Source organism: Dipodomys merriami, unplaced genomic scaffold (assembly GCF_024711535.1).
Source record: "Dipodomys merriami isolate MVZ:Mamm:240054 unplaced genomic scaffold, mDipMer1.0.p SCAF_2175, whole genome shotgun sequence".
Classification (NCBI taxonomy): Eukaryota; Metazoa; Chordata; class Mammalia; order Rodentia; family Heteromyidae; genus Dipodomys; species Dipodomys merriami.
The window spans coordinates 1-16,344 of NW_027203577.1; the positions used below are offsets into that span (position 1 = coordinate 1).

General features: G+C 39.2%; 1 protein-coding gene across 3 annotated transcripts in view; it reads left to right on the forward strand.

Annotated features, from left to right (window-relative positions):
- Positions 1-5,466: 5,466 nt before the first annotated feature.
- Positions 5,467-16,344, forward strand: part of LOC138834512 (endogenous retrovirus group K member 18 Env polyprotein-like) — a 32,374-nt gene continuing 21,496 nt past the window's right edge. The window contains exons 1-4 of one of the 3 annotated variants that reach the window (XM_070033058.1): positions 5,467-5,572; positions 5,889-6,000; positions 8,921-8,998; positions 9,263-9,366. The gene's annotated coding sequence lies outside the window, so the exon portion shown is untranslated. Of the gene's footprint in view, positions 5,573-5,888; positions 6,001-8,920; positions 8,999-9,262; positions 9,367-16,023; positions 16,262-16,344 lie in introns of those variants that run through there. The other 2 variants (XM_070033057.1, XM_070033059.1) reach the window with 2 other exon arrangements.

Consider the following 16,344-nt stretch of genomic DNA (forward strand, 5'->3'; position numbering starts at 1 on the left):
GTCATGCTTAAGCACTGATAATTTTCATTTATCTTTTGGCCTATATTAATTTTGGAAATTCAAATTCTATCTATTTTCCTATAATATCTACCCTTTAGTGTTACGGTTATTAAAAAAATTAGTTCTGGCTCTAATCCTAGCTCAGGAGGCTGAGATATGAGGTTAATTGAAAGCCAGACCAGACAGGTTATTTTTGATAAATAACTCAGAAAGCTGGACGTAGTCCTGTAGCTCCAAGTGTATATCGCTATCCTTGAGAACAAAGAGCTTCAGGGATAGCTCCCAGCTCAAGCTCCAGGATCTGCAAAAAAAAAAAAAAAAAAAAAAAAAAAATTAGAAATGGGTACTGCAATCCTAGCTATTTAGGAGAATGAAATCTGATGATTATGGTGGGAAGCCAGCTCAGATAAGAGTGTCTGTGAGACTTTTATCTCCAATTAACCACCAAAAAGCTGGAAGTTGTGCTGTGGTTCAAATAATGGAGTGCTAGACTTGAGCACAAAAGCTAAGCCCCCAGGCCTTGAGTTCAAGCCCTAGGACCAACACACACACACACACACACACACACACACACACACACACACACACACACACACACACACACACAGAGCTGTGCTGGCATGAGCTCTTCAGTCTTTTCTCCTTATGAGATTTTTTTCATTAATATTTACACAATATTTTATTATTTTCATTCAGGTGAAATCTTTACTTAATTCTCTGAGTGGAGAAGAATTAGAGGCTCTAATATTTGAATTAGAACAACTCAGAAGCATTTTCCCTAGCAGAATTTTATGAGGAAGAAGAAGAAGAGAAAAAAGGTAATATGAAAATTCAGAATCGGAGTGGGAAGATGCAATGTATTTATTATTACTAGAGTATTTATTATTACTAGGGTATTCATTATTATTAATATTAATATTATTACTAGATTATTTATTATTACTAGAGCAATTTGTGTGTTTGTGTGTGTGCACGCACAACGCCTGTGCTAGTCCTGGGGCTTGAACTCAAAGTCTGTTTGCTGTCCCTGACCTTCTTTGCTTAAAGTTAGACCTTTAAGGACTTGAGCCACACCTCTACTTCCAGCTTATTTTTTGTGATTAGAGATAGGAGTCTCATGGAGTTTTCTTCCTAGGCTGGCTTCCAACTGTGATCCCGAGATCTCAGCTGCCTGAGTAGCAGTCTGACAAGGATAGCCACTGGTACCCTGCATCTCTCTCTTTTTTGCAGTGAGAATTTTCATGTAGAATTCTTTTTGCAACTTTCCCCCATCTAGGTGTTCAGACACGTCAGCCTCTTGCTTATGTCTTCTTCTTTTTTTCCCTGTCAGACTCCTCTTAGCATCCCTCATACTGATATTGTTCGTACACCCCTGCCAGTGATTACAGTTAGAGATTGCTCTTTTCAGAGTTTGTCCTCAGTTTGGCTAATGTTTCTTTATATCTCTGGATACTTCATCTGTGCCTCGTGACTTGTGGGATCCTTAATCCCATCTTGAATTGAGGCAGAAAAGGTGGTAGTACCTAAAACATGAGTGACACTCTTCCCCCTCCCTGCCTCCACAATTTAAAGCCTGTATCTCTTAGAAAATATGAATGTTGAAGCTGCTCATTTTTTATAGTAATAGGTAATGTGGCAGTTAGTATAAAATGTAATTTCTGGACAAATGAATCTTAAGGTTGTTTTATTTTAACATTTAATTAGATATATTTCTAAGACATATTCTCTGCTAATTGGCTATTTTAAGAAAGTGGAATCCAATGAATTCAGTTTTGTCTTTTTTTTTTAAGCTGGTCCTAGGATTTGAACTCAGGGCTTGGATGTTGCCCTAAGCTTTTTTGCTCATGGGTAGTGCTCTACCACTTGAACCACTGCACCACTTCTGGCTTCTTCTGAGTAGTTCATTGGAGATAAGAGTTTCACAGACTTTTCTGCCTGGGCTGGCTTTGAACCATGATCCTTAGATATTAATTTCCTGAGTAGCTAGGATTACAAGCATGAGCCACCAGTGCCTAGCCCATTTGTAGTGTTTAAATGAACTATTTACTTTGCCATGGAATGACATTTTCACTCTGAAGTATACAAGTGGTCATAGAGACTAGAATTTTATTTGGTGAACATTTCTTAAAAGTGAATGAAATGAGCCTTTACGACGAGAAAAGCAACGATGTATGAGTCATGATACACATTCAAACTAAGTTTCAATTTTATAGAATGTATTTATTGCTCTGTTGAGCTTTGTAGCTTCCCAGTGCTGTTTACAGACTATGCTGATGAAATCTGTGTTGATAATAACAGCTATATTCATTGATTTCAGGACAGTTGGTCAGCATTTGGAAGATTTGTGTGACTCAGTGTGAGTATTTTCCCATTATTTAATGTGTGATGTTAGCAAATCATGTACAGGCAAAAGAAAAGAAAAGACTAACTGATTTTAATTTAATACATCCAAGCAGAAAATCTTATGGTATAGCTTCAGGCTCATTGCTATATATCTCATTACAACTAAATTTTAAGAGATGACCACTAGTTGAGTTTTAGTGTAATATTAAGGAGTATGCCAGCATTAGCTTTATTGATAATCTGAGAAGGCAACTAAAATATTTCTTCCTTTTCTAACTAAGTGACTTTGTAAGGTAGATTTTCTGCATATACTTGAAACATCATAACCCAACAGACAGTATAAAAGCAGATGAGAGAATACAGGTGTCTTTCATTAGGCTAAAGGATGAAGAGATTTATTAAAGATGTAAAACAATGGGACTATTCTGCTGAAATTTTACCTTTTTTGGAAAATACAGTTTTTTTCAATAAGCGTATATTAATAAGTAGTGTTTCTTTTCTTTCTTTTTTTTTTTCTTTTTGGTGAGTTGTGTGGAGTAAACTCTGGGCTTGGGTGCTGACCCTCAGCTCTTTAGCTCAGTGCTAGTATCCTACCACTTGAGCCACAGCGCCACTTACAACTTTTTCTGCTTATGTGGTGCTCAGTAATTGAACTCAAGGCCTCATGCATACAAGACAAACACTCTACCACTGAGCCACCTTCCCATCCCCAGTGTTTTTGTTCTTAAGTTTACAAAACTACCATAAGCACTTGAGTTCTAAATTTTCTTTTGTTTGGGTTGTGAAACTAGGACTCAATACCTGATGCTTTGCTCATTAGCTGAGTTCTACTTTTTAACATATCTGTCTGTTTCTCTCGTGTGTGTGTGCATGCACATGCGAATGCATGTGTATCCCCTATTTTTTATTTAATTTATTTATTTTTGTGCCAGTCCTGGGGCTTGAATTCAGCACTTAGGCATTGATCCTGAGCTGTAGTCTACCACTTGAGTTATAGTTGTACTTCTGGGTTTTTTTTGTTTTGTTTTGTTTTGTTTTCTGAGTAGTTTATTGGAGATAAGAATCTCATTGACTTTCCTGCTCCAGCTAGCTTTTAATAGCAATCTATAGATCTCAGTCTCCTGAGTGTGTAGCTAGGATTACTGGTGAGAGTCAACAGTTCCTGGCTCTACTAACATTTTTTTTTGCCGGTTGTGGGGCCTAAACTCTGGGTCTGGGCACTGTCCCTCAGCTCTTCAGCTCAAGGCTAGCGCTCTATCACTTGAGCCACAGTGCCACCTCTGGCTTTTTCTACTTATGTGGTGCCGAGGAATCGAACCCAGGACCTCATGCATGCAAGGCAAGCACTCTACCACTGAGCCACCTTACCTGTTTAATTAGCTCTTTGGGAGCTCTCAAAATTTAAGAGTATTAAGAGGTCCTGAGACTAGCATGTTTGAGAGCTGCCAGATGAAAAATTTCCAAATATTAGTGCTTTTAAAGATGGCTCTCTGTTTACTTCTTTGAACTGTCAGTGTGCTTGCCACTGATATTTCTAAACCTCATTTGATTTTTTTCTTTTTTTTTTTTTTTTTTTTTTTGTCGGTCGTGGGGCTTGAACTCTGGGCCTGGGCGCTGTCCCTCAGCTCTTCAGCTCAAGGCGAGCGCTCTACCACTTGAGCTACAGTGCCACTTCCGGTTTTCTGGTGGTTTATTGGAGTTAGGAATCTCATGGTCTCTCCTGCCCGGGCTGGCTTTGAACCGCGATCCTCAGATCTCAGCCTCCTGAGTAGCTAGGATTACAGGCATGAGCCACCAGCGCCCGGCTTTGATTTTTTTCTATTTCTCATCAACTGTAAAATAACTAGTCTTCAAGTTTTCTGCAAAGCGAATATTTCTCAGTGAGAAACTTTTGTTACTCCTTTAGTATGGATTTTATGCAGACTGGGACATTTTCTTTTTTGTTTGTTGTCTTCAGCATCGTGTTTAAGAAGTCAGACTAGACAATTGTATAACATCTTACTAATAAATGATTCCTTAGTCTATGTAAAAGCTTGATTCCTGATTAGAAATTTTTTTCTGACCAGGTACTGGTGGCTCACACCTGTAAACCTAGATACTCAGGAAACTGAGACCCCGGATCTGGGTTTAAAGCCAGCTCACCAGCAAAGTGTGAGACTCTGATCCCCAGGTAACTACCAAAAGCCCAAAGTGGAGCTGTAGCTCAAGTGATAGATTGTTAGATTTGAGCTGAAGAAGCTCAGGGACAGCACCCACGCCCTGAGTTCATGCCCTAGGACTTGCACAAAAAAAGAAAAAAAAGATTTTTTGAACATAAGTTCTTAATGTTTTTCTGAAGTATTGAGATGGCAGTTAACTATGATGGGCTTTGTAGTTATCCACTGAGTCAAAATGAAGATCTGTCTTTTACTAAAGCCATGTGACCTGCAATCCTGAGCTCTTTTCTCATCTGTAAGGTAACCCAATCTAATTCCTTACAGGTTGTTAAAATAAGTACTAAATTAAATACTTTATTCAGAGGCTGGGAAGGTGTCTCAGTGGTAGAGTGCTTGCCTTGCATGCATGAGGCCTTGGGTTCGATTCCTCAGTACCACATAAGCAGAAAAAGCCAGAAGTGGTGCTGTGGCTCAAGTGGTAGAGCACTAGCCTTGAGCTGAAGAGCTGAAGAGCTGAGAGACAGTGCCCAAGCCCAGAGTTCAGACCCCAAGACTGGCAAAAACAAAACAAAACAAAAATGAAATAATGTATTCAATAAGTGGCATAATAGTCATAAGCAAGAGATGGTAATTATTTTAATGATTCCAAAGATATAATAGATTAAAAAATCTGCTTTTTAGAAGTCTTAACTTAGGAAACACATAAAGCCATTGTGATGTGTTTAGATGGTTGCATTCTTTCTAATTACTCCTCAATATGACAGTTGTGTTATTTATAAACTTTTTTCTGCAATTAACTGCATTTGTTCATGTAATCAGCATCTGTTTGGTGTAGGAATGGGAATCTTGAACTTTAAATACCATTCAGAGGACTCTGAGGGATTTTCTAAACAGTTGGATTTTTGTCTAATATGTTCACCAGAAATGACTCTGAAAAGAGACTCCTGCCCAACTCCTATCACTCTTTGCCAGCCCTCCTCAGTGATATTTGTTGAGAATTCAGCAGTGATGTTGGCATTTAATGATATCTCAATGAAGTACTGAAAAAATGGAAGTAGCTGACGGGGATAAAGGTAGGAACCTGCTGTTGTGGTAGTGTTGGTCATCTTTTTCTATCAGCATTCTTGGTCCTTGCCATCCCTTTGCCTAAGAATATGTCTTCCGATTTTGGGAGAGTCCTGCCTTTCTCCAAAGTCCCTCCAATGCCCACACTTTATTCCTTTATTTATTTATTTTGTTATTGTTGTTTTTGGTGCCAGGACCACAGCTTGAACTCAGCTGATGTCTTACTAATCTGAACCACGACACCAGTCTGTCTTTTTCTTGCTAAGTGGAGATAGATCTAAACAGAATTTTCTGCCTGGCTGGCTTTAAACGTCCATTCTCCAGGTCTCAGCCTCCTGAGTAGCTGATTATTGTCGTGAGCCACCAGCACCATCCTACATACTTTCGATGCAACTTCTCCTCATCTCAATGCCAGTCACCAAATGCAAAGCCTCAGGCAAGTACTCTACCATGGAGTTACATCCCTAGCCTAATACTGGGCCACACTCCTGCCCAATATATACTTAATTCTGTGGAAAGTATTTGGTAGTGATCTTCCACCATTGTTTTCCTTTGTTATGATGGTACTGGGGTTTGAGCTCAGCTCACTCAAACTTAGTAAGCAGACACTCTACCACTGAGCCATGCCTTGGGCCCTGCTTTCCCTTGACTGTTTTCAGGGAGAGTATGGTTTCCTGCCTGGATGCATGCCTGAACTACAATTACCGATTTCAGTCTTCCTGTCATTGTTAGGATCACAGACACTTGCCACTGTGTCCAGCCTCTCTGTTGAGATGGAATCTCCTAAAATTTTCTGCCCAGGCTGGGCTGGAACTGAGATCCTCTTAATTTTGGACTCTCACATTAGTGTAGGAGGATGAGCACATATTAATGTAACAGACTATGGCTGAGAAGGGATCTCACAAACTGTGCTGCCAAGGCTGACCTCAAATTATAATCCTCCATTCTCAACTTCCCAAATACCTAGGTTTACAGGCATGAGCCACAGCAGTGACCTGCCTCATTTTGTTCTCAACACTTACCAAAAAAAAGTTATTAACACTCAAACATAATACATTGTATATCTGAACATTGTAAATTAAATGTATATATTGGAATATTATTTACATTCTAAGTATACACTAAATAATTTTTTAGAACAGAATGAGATAAATATAAATGAAAAAAATTCTGCATGCTATTGGATCATTTTGTCAATATTTTGTGATATAGGTATGTCATTATGTTTTTAGATTAATTTCTTGCACCCAGTAGGATTTAGTTGGATGACAACCTACGAGTCAGGTTTTAGATTTTTATTCATATTAGGATATAGTTAAATGTTGCTTAAATGAGTTACGTTGGTAAGGATGGTATTAATGAGATCACCTTCACAATCCATCTTATACTTGGGATTGCTAAGTCATTTTAATTCTTTCTCTTAAATGCCAAGGGAGAGGCACAAATGAGCTATGATACATTCTTCCCACCAATCCCAGGAAATTTGGGGGACAATGGTCAGATAAAGCAGTAACAATTTGCCCTTTAAGCTATAGACTGATGATTAAGAAATATATAGATTCTAAAGGTTAAAACCTTTGGCTGGTCTCAAAGTGAGTGAATGGATAGGATTTAGGTGTGTAAAGAGAGAAGGAATATTTCCTGACAGTATGTTTGGCTGTCTTGATTATAGTTTGCTCTTGACTTACCCATATGTTTGCATGTTTCTTCAGTGAGGTGTTCTGTTTTCCCATCATCAAGATAGCATTTTCCTTAGCACCCTTCCAACATTAATCCTTTCTCCCGCTGATTTAAACATCATCTTGCTCACTTGGATCATGGATTATTCCCTCAATTTTACTTCCTTTTTTGTTCCTAGATTAGTGCTGATCAGTTCTCTACTCAGCCATTAAAATGATCTTCCTTTGATTTAAATTTGATCTTACTTGTCTCTGTTCTAAAAATCATTCAGTGGTTCCTCATCTCTTCGTTAGAAACTTTGAAATCTTACTAGGATGTAAAGGCCTAGTCTTTGCTGGATCCTACTTTGTCGCTTTTTTCCTTTGTTTACATTAAATGCTGTGATTATACTAAACTTCCTGCTATGCTTTCACCCCCTAATCTTGGCACTCATTTTCTCTGCCTGAAACTCTTCCCAAAACTTGAATTCCATTTTTTAAATTCTTTTTCTTTTCTTTTTTTTCTGGTCCTGGGGCTTGAACTCAGGGCCTGGGTTCTGTCCCTGAGCCTCTTTGTGTTGAAGGCTAGTGCTCTACCATTTGTGCCACAGGGTCACTTCTGTCTCTTTCTGTTTGTGTGGTACTGAGGAATCAAACCCAGGGCTTCATGCATGCTAGGCAAACACTCTACTACTAAGCCACATTCCCAGCCCTGAATTCCATTTACTTTATACAATATCTGCTTCATACTCTCCATTCATTCTTCTGTAATGTGACGCAAAGAGCATTGAGAGTGGAGGCCAAGGTTTAACTCCTAACCTTTGCTAAGAAATCTTGTGGAAATTCTTGACCTCTTCCAGCCTTCATTATCTTTATTGCCAAAGTGTGATAATGCCCACCTCTCTTATAAGCCCATTAAGAACATCTATCGACATACTATGCACAAAAAAATTCTATAAGCATGTCACCCAAAGATGTTTGGGGTGGCAACGTGGGTGATGACAACAAGAATGATCCACCCAAGGAAGCATTTAGCTTCACTGCTCAGGTGACCTTCCTGAACCATCCAGGCCAAATCAGTGCTAACTATGCCTCTGTCCTGGATTGTCATTCAGCGTAAATTGCTTGCAAGTTTACTGACTGGAAAGAGAAACTTGAACAGAGATCTTGTAAGAAGTTGGAAGCTAGTCCTAAATTCCTGAAGTCTAGTGATGCTGTCATGGTTCATATGGTTCCAGCAAGCCTTGTGTATGTGGAGAGCTTCTCTGACTATCCTCCTTTGGGTCATCTTGCTGTTTGTGATAGGAGACAGTTGCTGTGTGTGGCATCAAAGATGTGGACAAGAAGTCTGCAGGAGCTGGCAAGGCCACAAAGTCTGCCCAGAAATCTCAGAAGGCCGAGTGATTATTATTATCCCTAACGCCTGTAGCTTCAGCTTAACCAGTGGTGGAAGAAAAGTCTCAGAAATGTTTGTCTTAATTGGACATTTAAGTTTAATAGTGAAAGAATGGATAATGATAACAATGCATCATAAAAACTTGAGAAGGAAAGGAAAAAATTCTATAAGCACTCATATTCCATGCTCATTAAATTGTTATGCATACTTCTGCTGCCTTCACTCCTCTTCCTTCTCACCTTTCTTGTGATCCTCAGCAGTTTTTCTGGAATGTTTTTCATGTAAAACTTTGTTTTTTTCAGGGGATGAAGATTTTTCTGAAGAGATAACAGAGATGTTTTTCCCAACACATCTCCTGCAAACCAGACAAACTGGCCAGGGTAAGTTATTACTTCTTGGTGATTGTGATTCATTTATTTGTGACACTTCAGTGAATAAAAACTGAGATAGTAACCATTTACAATATGGAAGTAAGAGCAAAAGCCTTTCTCTTTGTTGATGACTTGTGAGCTATGTTCATATCCAAGGTCAGAGTGGGCAGAGAGGTTCTATATCCAGAGAAATATTTAATACAACATATATTCCATTGCCTGCTCATGCACAGGACATGGGATGCTTTTTCCTTTTATACCTATCTTTCCCAGGCTCAGGAGACATTCTGTAAACCAGTAAGCCCCAGGCACACAATGCTCTCTGGACAGAGGGAACTGATATAATCAAGATGTCCTGTGTGCTCCTAAGTCCTAGGGTAAGGACCCTAATAACTGATCTTTTTGGTTGTTGTTGTTATTAGAAAATAAATTTTGTTATGGAATGTCTTGGGTAGAAGAAAGACATTCCTCAAGCAACAAAGTAGCAGAAAGTTCCAGGCCTGCCTGTGCTAGCAGGGTTTGACCTCAAAAAGAAAAAAAAAACATAAAGAAATACATGTTTAAAATCTACTGAATGTAAGAAAGAAAGAGTACGGTTTCCTGTGAGTATATAATGTCAGAGAGTTTCCTGGAAACAGTAGCCTCTAAAATGGGATGATTGTTTTTCTTTATAGGGAAATAGTAATAACATTTATTATTATAACCACAATTCAGTGACATTCAGTACATTTCCAGTATTGTAGAACCATCACCTTTATCTTATCCCAAACATATCCATCACCCTTGACAAAAATTTTGGACCATTAAACCATTCATGCCTCTTGCCTTCCCTCAACCCACAGTAGCCCTGAGTTATTTTCTGTGTCTGTGAACCTTCTTACTCTTGGTACTTTATTGTTGTAGTCTGAATGTTTGGATTTCCATAATTTTTCATATGTTAACACTTGATCTTTTATTCTTATCCCCTAATGTTTGCTTTCTCCATGAAACCCTCTCAGAACACTCTTCGGGAACTCATCTTCTGCAGTTCAAGTGCATCTCTTCACTATTCAATCTAGTATTGTTTAAAAATGGTCAAATTTAAGAAAAGTCATAAAAAGAATATAAACAGTATTTATGTGCTTTTTATGAAAATTCACTATAGTTAACATTTTCCTTCATTCGCTTAATCACTTATTTGTGTGTATGTTCTCTTTGTGGACATACATTTGAGATTAACTTGTATATATCATAGTCCTCTATTCCTACATATTTTAATCTTGCTCTCCTCAGGATAAAAATGTCCCATTATTACATAGCCACAGTAGTTACCGGCTTCAGTAAATCAATCACAATGCCATACTTTGCTTAATCTTTGTCTATATTTCAGTCTTGACAATTGGCTCAATTCTGTCCCTGTCATTTTTTTCTCCAGTACTAATACCAGTACATGATCATGAATTATATATAGTTGTGTATACTTGATCTCCTATAGTCTATAATAATTCTCTGCTTTTCCTTTATAACATTACTATTTTTAACAACACAAGCACCTGCTTCCATTTAGTAGCTAGGATGAGAGGTATGAGTGACTGCTGACTAGCAAATGTAGAGTTCTTGAGGGTTAAATTGTGTTATTTGTTTTTGTTTTTGTTTTTGTTTTTTACAAACTATGAGGCTCATTGTAAAAAATGCTCAGTGTTGTTGACCCCATATAAACTAGCTTATTATCCCAAATATACATGTAGATGTTCAATAAGCAGATATGTCTCTATATTTTTATTCTAGGTAATTTGCTAGGTGCTAGGGAAGTAATGATGAGAATGACATAGAAAAATCACAAGAATAAAAGAAATCATGTTAATAAATATTTTTGAGGTCAATAATTCTCAATGTGGTCCCTATGTGGCAATTCTCGGAAGGCAGTTTTCAAATAATTGAAATTTTTGGCATAGAGATACAGGGTATAGCAGGGGCATTGGCCTGGTTGTCTGCAAACTAAGGGTGTAGGGAAAAGTGCACTGGAGCATGTGGTTCTGGGAATAATTTTTTAATATTTTTGTTTACATTTTTTACCTTTTTTTCTCCAGGCTAGCAGGCTTCATACCTTGAGCCACAGCTTAATTACTCACTTTCTTTTTTCTTTGTTCATTTTTGCTGACCTTGGGGCTTGAACTCTTCTGCCTGGGCCCTGTCCCTGAGCTTCTTTTGCTCAAGGCTAACACTCTACCACTTCAGCCACAGCACCACTTCCAGCTTTTTCTGAGTAGTCTATTATGTTTCTCGGACTTTCCTTCCTTGCATCAAACTGTGATCCACAGAACTCAGCCTCCTGAGTATGAGTAGCTAGGATTACTGGTGTGACCCTTTGGCACCTGGCTAGGTTTTTCTTATGTTTTGGTTCTGGACCTAGGGCTTGAACACAGGGCCTGGTCAGTGTTGTTTAGTTTTTGTTTTTGATTTAAAGCTGATAGTCTATTTGAGCCAAAGATCACTTTCTGCCTTTTTGTTGTTGTTTTTATTCTTTGTGTTAATCCCAGGGCTTCAAAGTGGCCTGGCCAGTCTCCAGTGTCCATGCTTTCTCCCCCTCCGCCCCCCTCCCCCCAAGTTAGCAGGCACTACATCTTTAGCCAGTGCACAACTCTTCCTTTTTATTTTTGGTGGTTGTTTTTATTTCTTTGTATTTGGCTTTTATTTATTTATTTATTTTGGCTGGTCACGGGGCTTGAACTCTGGGCCTGGGTGCTATCCCTCAGCACTTCAGCTCCTGGTCCTCTACCATTTGAGCCACAACACCACTTCCAGCTTTTTTTTCTGCTTATGTGATGTTGAGAAGTCGAACCAGGGCCTCATGCATCCAAAGCAAGCAAGCACTCTACCACTGAGCCACCTTCCCAGCCCTGGTTTTCATTTTTTTATGGTGATACTAGGGCTTGACCTGCCAGTCTTCTTGAGGTGTTGGGCTTTTTCCCCCCTCTGGGATGGAAGTTTTACAATTTGAGCCATAGCTCATCTTTTTTTTTTTTTTGTTAATATTGTAAGGTCTGCTCCTGGATGGCGAGCAGACTCCACACTCCTCACAGCAAAGTCTCCACCCAGTAACTGCGTTACCTAGGCAACTGGGACACCTGGAAGAAGTCACATTTGCATCCACTGAGGTCATATCTGAATTTGATGTGTCCACACCTTTCTCTGCCCGTACCCTAGATAAGGCCTAGCCCAGGCCCAGACTCTCTCTGCTCTCTCTGCTCTTTTCTAGCTCTTTCCTCTCTCTTTCCTCTCTTTCCCAGCTCTCTCTCATTCCAAGGCCTTTCCCAGCCATGTGGAGTGCCAACCTTGCCTGGTCCCAGCAGGTCTACTGAATAAAACTACCCCTTACCTGAATAGCATGTGCATGGTGCTGTTCTTACTCGGCTATCTCTTTTTTTCATACCTAACAAATATGAGATAAGTGTTCTATGGCTCTAACTACTCAACAGGCTGAGATCTGAGGACCTCAGTTGGAAGCCAGCCCAGACAGAAAAGTCCTTGTGAGACTCTTATGTCCAATTAACCACTCAAAACCCAGAAGTGGCGCTATGGCACAAATGGTAGAGCACAAGGCTTGAGTACAAGAGGCTCAGGGACAGCACACAAGTCCTGAGTTCAAGCCCCACAACTGTCAAAAAAGACAGAAAGGAAAAAAGAACTACAGGAAGCCAAGATGACTATCCAGACAGCTTGGTATTGGCATAAGAACAGACATCAGGACCAATGGAATAGAATTGAAATCCCAGAAATGAACCTACAGACCTATAGCCATCTAATCTTCGATAAGGGAGCTAAAACAATAGAATGGAAGAACGACAGCCTCTTCAGTAAATGGTGCTGGTAAAATTGGTTAACTACTTGTAGAAAACTAAAGCTAGATCCTTATATATCACCTTGCACCAGAATCAACTCCAAATGGATCAAAGACCTCGAAGTCAAAGCAGACACTTTGAAAACATTACAGGATGGAATAGGAGAAACCCTAGGTCTCCTCGGCTCAGGCCGAAATTTTCTGAATAGAGACCCGGAAACACAAAAAATCAAAGAAAGGTGGGACAAATGGGATTGCATGAAGTTGCAGATCTTTTGCATGGCAAAGGACATAGCTAGCAAGATCAATAGAAAGCCCACTAATTGGGAGAAGATCTTCACTAGCCATACAACAGAGAAGGGTCTCATATCTAAAATATACTTAGAACTCAAAAAATTAAATCCCCCAACAACAAATCTGCAAAGAAAAAACTGCCCAATAAACAAGTAGGCTAAAGACTTAAAGAGAAACTTCTCTGAAGAAGAAAGAAGGATGGCCAATAGACACATGAAGAAATGCTCAGCCTCTCTAGCCATAAAAGAAATGCAAATCAAAACAACATTGAGATATCACCTCACTCCAGTTAGAATGGCAAAAATCAAGAACTCTAACAACAACAGATGCTGGAGGGGATGTGGACAGAAGGGAACCTTACTTCATTGTTGGTGGGAATGTAAACTTGTTCAACCACTTTGGAAAGCACTTTGGAGGTTCCTCAAAAGACTTCACATAGAGCTCCCCTATGACCCAGCAATCCCATTTTTGGGCATTTACCCAAATGTTTACAAACAAGACCACACTAACGCCAACAGCACAACTATGTTTATTGCAGCATTATTTACCATAGCTAAGATATGGAACCAACCCAGATGCCCCTCAGTAAATGAATGGATCAAGAAAATGTGGTATATATACACAATGGAATTCTATGCCTCCATCAGAAAGATGACATTGCCCCATTTGTTAGGAAATGGAAAAACGTGGAAAACATTATATTAAGTGAAATAAGCCAGGCCAAAAGAAACATAGGTGCCATGGTTTCCATTATTTGCAATATCTAGTATATGTATGAGTCAAGCAGAAAAGGTCAGATAATGTGATGTTATGAAAATGAATCCTTAGATATGTATTTTAATGTTTTTTTTCCTTTCATGCATTTGTTTCTAACGCATTTATAAGATTATCTCTTTGTAGCTTTGTATGTCCCTCCCCCACAGTATAACCCTGCTTTCACTATATTTGATGTCAGTATAACTTGTGTAGGAGATGGGGAAAAACAAGTCGTTTAAGGATATAGGTAGACCTGTTGCAACAATGAGAAGTACAAGTTGTCATGTCGAAAACGAGTTTTTCAATGTTGGTGGGGGGGAAAGCCGGGAGGATTGGGTGGGCGGTTGGGTGGGGAGGCTGGGAAGGGATGTGTAGTGTAAACAAAGGAGGAGGCTGCAATGCTTGATAAGAAATGTACGCATTAACCTGCCCATGTAATTGTAAAACCGCTGTACAGTGTGTTCACAAAAAAAAAATAAATAAAATAAAATAAAGAAAGAAAGAAAAAAAAAAGAAAGTTGAGAGCCAAGGTTCAAAGCCATCCTAGGCATGAAAATCAATGAGACGTTTTTCACCAATTAACCAGCAACAGGTAGGAAGCAGTAGAGCTCTAGCCTTGAGTAAAACTCAAGTTTTAGCCCAGGAGTAGCATAAATGAAAAGAATTCTCATTTACTTTCCTGCCCAGGCTGGATTCAAACCACAAATGCTCAGATTTCAGCTATTTGAGGAGGTAGGATTATAGGTGTGAACCATATTTTTAAAATCTTAAATTGGCTCTAATATTTTTGTCCTTCTTTTCACTTAATTTATTATTCTTTTTCTCTTTTTCGTAAGTTTGGGTCATCTAGCTTATTATTAGGGCTGGCCACTCTTTCTGAGGTTTTTGTTTTGAAGGTTTTTTTTTTGTGGATTTTTGTCCCAACCTGCAGGACGTCAACGAGGGCGATGAACCTAAACGAGAGGAATGAAGGGACAAGAGACATGAAGAATGACAGCAAGACAGGGATTCTGATCAAGCTGCAAATTTTTATTTTTCACACTGGGGTATTTATATGCTTGGAATAAGGAAGCTTTTAAATTGGCCATTAAGGAAGCTTTTTCATTGGCCATAGCAGCTGCAGGATGTTTGCATAGGGCAGGGTGAAAGGGTGGTCATTAGCAGCTGCAGGATATTTGCATAAGGCAGGATGAAAGCGTCGGATTTCTGAGAGTGGTTCTGTAAACTCAGCCACAAGATGTTCTGGTGAGATAGTCAAGCCTATCTTCATGTTGAGAGACTCCTTTTGGCTCCCAACAGATTTTTTTTTTTTTTTTTTGAGCTTGTTATAGTACTTGAACTCCAGGCCTGGTCATTATTCCTAATTTTTTCTCAAGACTAGTAGGCTTCCCACCTCAAGACAGTTCAAATTGTGGCTCTTTATGTATTTTTCTTTCTTTCTGCATTTATTTTAGGTGATGCTCTTATGGCTTGTACTCAGGACTTGGGCATTTTTGCAGAGTTTTTGTTGTTGCTGTATTTTTTTTTTTCTTCATTGCTGGTCCTAGGGCTTGAACATAGGGCCTTAACTTTTGCTAGTCATAAAATCAGGGCAGAGCCACTGTGTCTGAGGTTTTTCCCTTTTCTTTCTCAAGACTAGCAGTCTCTATGGCTTGAGCCACAGATAAAGTTCTGGCTTTATTTATTTATTTATTTTCATTTTTGTTGCTAGGGCTTCAACTCATGACATGGCCACTCTCCTGAGGCTTGAAGTCAGGGCAGGGCCACTGTGAATGAAGAATTTTTTGTATTGTTTGTTCTCAAGGCTAGCATACTTTAACAGCTTGAGCAACAGCTGCATGAATGGCTTTGTTTATGTAATGTTCTCTACCACCCCCACCAGGCAAAAGTTGTAAAGTTCATTTTTTGAAATAATTTCTTATACATCTCATTGTTGCAATCGGTCTAGCTGTATCCCTATTTAAACAATTTGTTTTTTCCCTTCACCTTCACAAATTACGCCAACATCAAATACAGTGAAAATGGGATCAAATACAGTGAAAATGGGGGAGTTATTTATTTATTTGGTTCTGGTCCTAGGGCTGGAACACAGGGAGTGGTGACTGTTCCTAAACCTGAAATCAGGGCAAGGTCACTGTGCTGGAGTCTCTCCCATGTCCTAAAACTTAAGCCACATTTCAACATCTGGCTTTGTAAAACAAATTTGGTGATTCATAAGGGATAAGTTTCTTATGGAGGAGCTGGGAAGTGGCTCAGTGGTAAAGTGCTTGCCTTGAGCTGAAGAGCTAAGGGACACCATCCAGAGCTGGAGTTCAGGCCCCACAACCCATAAAACAGAAAAAAGAAAAGAAAAAAAAAGCTGAGTGCCAGTGGCTTACGCCTGTAAGCCACTACTCAGGAGGGTGAGATCTGAGGATTGCAGTTCAAAGCCAGACTGGGAAGGAAAGTCCATGAGACAATTATCTCCACTAAATCACCAGAAAAC